Below are 5,547 nucleotides of genomic sequence, written 5' to 3'. Positions count from 1 at the left end.
CAACATATGCATATTTCTTGAGTATCTATATACAGACAATGAACAATCAGAAAAATAGGTAAATAATAAAAATAAATAAATACCAGGGCTCTTCCAATGGGGTGATGGTTAAGACGGCTGAACCTAACATGACTGACTACATGGTTTGAGTCCTGGACCCAGCAGCCTGGAAAACACACTTGCACATACATGTCCAAAATCCCAGGAGGAGAAGGAATTGCAGCATGGCCATCTCCCTAGGAAGTGCTTTCTCACCTTCTTCTCTCTCTCCTCAATGAGCACATGGACACTACAGCATATTAAAAAATAAAAATTACATTTGGGCCAGCACAGTCACTTAGTGGTTAAGCAATCTGGATCCTACATGGGTGACTGTGGAGTGCAAATCCAGCCCAGGTGGCTTGACAAACACACCAGACATGCCCCACATCCTGAAAGAATGGAGAATTAAAGAAAAGAAATTGTGGCATGACTACACACCACTGGGGAGAAGGTGCTTTCTCTCTCTCTTTCTCTCTCTCTCTCTCTCTTTCTGTGGCAAGCACACAAACCCTTTGACAAAAAAATTAGTAAATGTCTTGAATCTTATTAATTTCCATAGTTTAAAGTCAGTGGTATGCAAATAGAGATGAGAGTGAATCCTAGAGAGCTGAGAGAAATTTTTAAAGTTATGAAAAATCCATAGTAAATAATTTTCATGAGAAATCAATAAAAGGTGTAAACTTCCACATGAATAAAAAACTTTTTTAGGATGTAAACTCAACTCATTTATTCTTTAGGGAAGTTTCAAGATAACTATGTGATATTACATTCAAATTGTTACAGATAGTCAAATCAAACCCAAAAGTAGTCAATGTAGACTTGATTCTCTAATACAGAGACCTAGATAGCTAGATACAAAATCCTTACACTTTCTAGCTTTTTTTTTTCTATATTGCCTTAAATTTTGCTATTGGATAATTATGTGCAATTTTTGAGACTCGAGGAAATTGTTACGGGTTACACAGGCTTAACTAAGTTATTTTCATGTAACTATGACAGGACCAGTTTCAGAGAATAGTCCAGGTGTTGGGAGACTCTATGATTGGGTGTGGATAGGTAAATAGCATATTGCTAGGATTGGAAATGAGACTAGAGCATGAAAGAAGAGGAAAAAGACACAGGAGGTGACTAACCCTGTTAGGAGTCTCCTCTCTAGGGCACATGCTCACATGCTCTGTCTCATGAAAGAAATAAAACAAACTTAAAAAAACTTTTCTCTTGTAACCAGCAGATGGTGTGGTGGCTAAGGCATTGGACTCCCACATGACCAACCATGGTTTGAGTCCAGGATCTGGCTGCTCAAAAATCATGTAGGTGCATGTACATACATGCCCCAAATCCCAAGAGAATGGAAGAGAGGTGATTGTGACATAGCCAGTCCCCTACGGGGTGATTTCTCACTTTCTCTCTTTCTTATCAGGGAGTGCACATGCCCTAAAAGACTTAAAAAATATATAGAAAACTTTTTTCTTTAATGAAAAAAAGAATGTCCAAGTTGTCTTGATTCAGTCTAGAAAAGGGCAATTAAGCAAAAGAACATGCCTTGACCTATGTTAAAATACTAAACAAACAGCTTTATTGCTGCTGAAGTCTGCATGAGGTTCAACATTTAAGAAGTATACAGATCCAGAGAATGTTTCACTCTATAACGTATATAAGGATTTATTTAAAGCTTATTTACTTATAGTTTCTTCATAGAAGGCATTATTTAAGATGTGGGAGCTAAACCAGAGAATTAAAGACAATTGCTTTTTCCATAATTACCCAAATGATGAAGTCATTACACAATGTGATAGCTACTAATATGATATTAATATAGAATCATAATGTTTATAGAAAAAGACAAACAGTGTCTCAGATTGTGCAATATACAAAATAAATAATTGTTCTGGATAATCTGCAAACAAATTTATGTTCGATTCTTAAGAATCATCCTAAGCTTATCAAAGATACAATGCATCAATGTGGCTTATTTTCTGTAAAACTTCTCTAAGCAATCTCAGATGAATGCATTAAAATTTTCATGCTACATGCATTGTTAGTATTATCTAATATATTCGTTTCAAGTAAATAACCATATTATTCATGCCAGTAGCTGTTACAAACTTTTATCATTCTTCTTAAATCAGTTAGCTGGACTCACCCACTCATTTTTAACAGATGGCTGGCCCTCCTACCTCACAGAGAAAATAGCAGCCATCAGTCACAAACTCCGCCTCCTATATTATCTGCATGTTCCACAGCCTTCCCTCCTTCCCTTCTGTCCCAGAGAATGTCCTGCCTCTCTTCCAAAGATAATATTATTGTCTGTATTCTTTTTTTTAGAGAGAGAGAGAGATTTTTGCTATAGAGCACGTTCACTCACTAGAGAGACAGAGACAGAAAGCAAGAAATCATCTCCCCAGGGGGATGGCCATGTTGCAATCTCTTCTCCTCCATTCTCTTTACGGGATCACACATGCACAAGCACTGGCATGAGTTTTAAGCCACCGGGTCCAGGACTTGAACCACAGTCGACTATGTGGGAGTCCGGCAACATAACCATTATGCCATATGCTGGTCTCTGTATTCCTGTTTTGATTGTATCTTCTCTTCCCTTTCTTCCTCTCTTATGTTCTTCAATAAATGTTTTTGAGGATCTTTCAGTGCCAGGGTATTTGAATCCTAGGGATACACTGCGAAATGAGACAGACAAACGTCTCCTCTTCATAGACTTTCTAATCTATTGTGTGACATTTGGAATGTTAATCACCTTTATATCTTTAACATAGGCTTCTTAGTTTCGCTTCATTTTCAGTTCAGAAATCTATTTAACTTGCCCTCATAGTTAAATGCACCTGCTCATTTTGCTGAACTCGAAGACATGTATCTCCTTTTTACTGGCATACTTCTAGACTAGGTGTGGTCTCTGTGTCTACTTTCACTACCCCTTTCCACCTGAATGCACGGTGATTTTACTTTTGTTCTGTTTACTCCTGTGAAACATCATTGGTCCTCAGCCTTTATTAAGATCTTCCTTCCCTTGAGTTCTCATGAGTTCTAGAGCAGAATGCATTCTCTTGAACACACTCTTTACTGCTACTCCTTTCTCTGCCTGGATCCTTTCTGCTCAAATCCCTAAGAGTCTTTCTTTGGTTTCCTTCTCTCATTCTCCACTTCTCTGTGAACCATCTTATCTACATCCATGGTTTTAAGTACTGTCTATGTGTTAGTAACTCCAAATTTATATTCAGATCCTTCTGAATTTCTTACCTATATTTTAGTTTCAAGAAGATATTCTTATTTAAATACCCATGGGCATCACGTGCTCAGGAAATGGTACATGTTAGCACAGAGAAGCATAGAGAAATGTATTTATAATGGTAGTAACTGAAAAGTTCTGGAATCTCAGTGTCTTACTGAAATGGAAGAACATTTCTTACTCCTGTCAAGTCCTTTTGGTAGTGGTGGGAGCATGGCGTCATGGATAAGGTGGTTCTGGGACCCAAGTTCACTGACACTTGACCTTTTTTACTATGTGGTTTTAAAGGTCTTCCTATAGGTGTTCACCTAGCCAGCAGAAGATTACTATGCACCATTTCTGGAGCTGGTATATTTTCACCCCTGTTCCCTTGAACAGAATGCAGTGACATGATCCACCTAGATGTGAAGGGGTTGAGAATGACAGTGTGCGGCTAAGCAGTCTCTTTGTGGCAACCTTATACTATGCAAGGACAGAAAGTCCAAATCCTTCATAATCAGCTAGCAAAAGTCTGCCACAAAAGCCCACGAGTGATGTTTGCAAAGACAGAACTTTGTTTCCAGTCAGTTGAATAAGGAAAAATCAAAGTAGATACCATCAAGGTGCTTCTCGCTCTGAAGCAGAATGCTGGTGTATGTGTGCTCAGGTAGCATTCACAGCCAAAACTTGTTAAGGGAAAGAAAATGTTTGGGAAGCAACTGGTTTCTCTGCCTCCTATTTTTATTTCCTTTAATCTAAACTTCATATAATGATCAAAGTATGATATATTTCTCTTTCTTATTCCTTATTTTTTCCTCTATAAGTTTATGTAGTTATTTTACTAGTAATAAAAGTAATAGTCTTCAAAAATCCAGTTAATCATTTTATTCCTTGATCTAAGACATTCAACAACTTTCCCAAATGACTCCAAGATAAAGTGCAAGCACATATTATATCAGGAAACTCTGTCCTATGCTACTCAAGCCAATTTAACCTGTCTATCACTGAGCCTAATTGTCAGTTATCAATTCAGGACCATCCTAGCCCCTCTAAGGTCTGTTCTCCATTGCCAAAAAGAGGATAGCTCCAAAGAGGATTCTGGGAATCCTCTTCCCATGTGTTTTTGGTTAGAGTCTCCTACTGACTATCATATAAGATTTTGAAGGCAAATCCTTCCAAATCCAAATTCCAAGGACTATGAAGGGATAATTCTCTAGATATTATGAGCAGATACCTGGGCAGTCTTGAGATATGAAGCCCTTTCACTGTGATCGCTTGAGAATTATCCCACAGATGTTCTACATTGAGATCATTATCTTTGTCAAACCTTCCAACATACGAACTTCTAATTCCCTACATTAAACAATTTAAACTTATAATGTATATAGTGGCTGAGATTTTCTTGAATTAAGCTTGACAGAGATATCTATGATTACACCATAATGCTCCTCCAAGTGGATACCACACAGGTGTTTGTGTGTGCACACGTATACAATCACACAAACCAAAATTCTTGCCATTACCAAAATCTAACTGTTTAGGTATATGCTGTAATGGTATATGCTCTGTATGCCATGCCCTTTCCCTGACATTTCTGTCTGAAAGTAAAAGTCCTGTTCATCTTTCAAATTCAAATATCACTTTCTAAATGAGGCTTTCCCTATTTCCCCCAATTATTGATATGCTCTCCTGGGGGAGCCCATGACATCTTGTTCATACTTCTACATGATATTTATAACATTCTTTAAGTGTCCTCATCTTGTACAAAGGAGTTCATGCTTTATTACACTCTGTAGCCTGTTCTTAGTACAAAAACTGTCGTATACTAGGCAGTCAATGATGTGCGCTAGATAATAGACATTTTACGTAAAATGTCATTTATGTAAATGGACATCCTCTTCACAGGATATTCTGAAAATTGGGAGAGTAAACCTGTATGTTGAGAGTGCCTCTAAGGCCCGTTGAAGCGTCTCAGGAGCCCTTCTCTCCAGGAAGACATGCACATCAAGGGACAGATGAATGAGCAACAGGAAGGCGCATGCATCATGCTGTCTCTCCCTCGCCTTTCTCCTCTGTCTCTCTCTTCGCTACTCCATGTACTGGCACCTGAAGAGCAGATTCTATCCCAATTTCTGACCTCTACACCCTCACACACTTTCCTTTGCAGACTTGCTGTAGAGGCAGGAGCCCCTCCATGTTGTCACGCTAATAGTACAGCGTGGCTGACCTTCCCGCAGAAGATCTCCAGCTGCCCAGACAAGTGGCACCACCTGCTGTTGCGGCAG

This window comes from Tupaia chinensis, unplaced genomic scaffold, assembly GCF_000334495.1.
Source record: "Tupaia chinensis unplaced genomic scaffold, TupChi_1.0 Scaffold000382_1, whole genome shotgun sequence".
In the NCBI taxonomy this organism is placed as follows: Eukaryota; Metazoa; Chordata; class Mammalia; order Scandentia; family Tupaiidae; genus Tupaia; species Tupaia belangeri.
Note: the sequence above shows the minus strand (reverse complement) of the source record.